We start from the raw sequence: 669 nt of genomic DNA on the forward strand, positions 1-669 counted from the left end.
AATTGGCAAAGTCCTTACATAGTCATAAGAGAATGCTGCTTCTTTTCTTAATGGAAGAAAAGAATACATGTGTTCATTTGTTAATTAATACAAGAGTTTTATGCCCTGAGAGACAGATCAGCATCGCTATTTCCTTTTCCAGCATCACTAAAACCTTAGATATATTTGAGTCTTTCTTCCTTATAGGGAAATGTGAGAATAGATATTCATTGTTTTTAACCGTCAGCTGCTGTTTTTGGTTCACTGCTGGGTTAACAATTTACTCTTATTCAAGCTCTTGAAGTACTAGATCAAAAACAGAGGTTAAGTAATGAATAGATGATCCAGAGAGTAGCATTGCTCCTGAGTACAAGGTTACTTTTTAATCAAGGGTGTTCTCTAAGTGAAATACAGTTCAAATAGCTAGAAGGTAGAGAAAGAACTAGCGCATAGATGTATGTGTGTGTGTGTATGTGTGTGTATGTTTAATAGATTAGTTCTCTTGATTTTCAGTGGTACTTTTACTGCTACACTGGCTTCTACACAGTTGTCTAATGGGCAAAAATAACTTCAATATTTGCAATGATACAAATGACACTAGAGGATGAAAACTTTCAGAAATCTCTTTATATATATTTATATGCATATGCATATGTTAAATGCACATGTGATCATTTTTGTGAACTACTC

This window comes from Pteropus vampyrus, unplaced genomic scaffold (genome assembly GCF_000151845.1).
Source record: "Pteropus vampyrus isolate Shadow unplaced genomic scaffold, Pvam_2.0 Scaffold12, whole genome shotgun sequence".
In the NCBI taxonomy this organism is placed as follows: domain Eukaryota; kingdom Metazoa; phylum Chordata; class Mammalia; order Chiroptera; family Pteropodidae; genus Pteropus; species Pteropus vampyrus.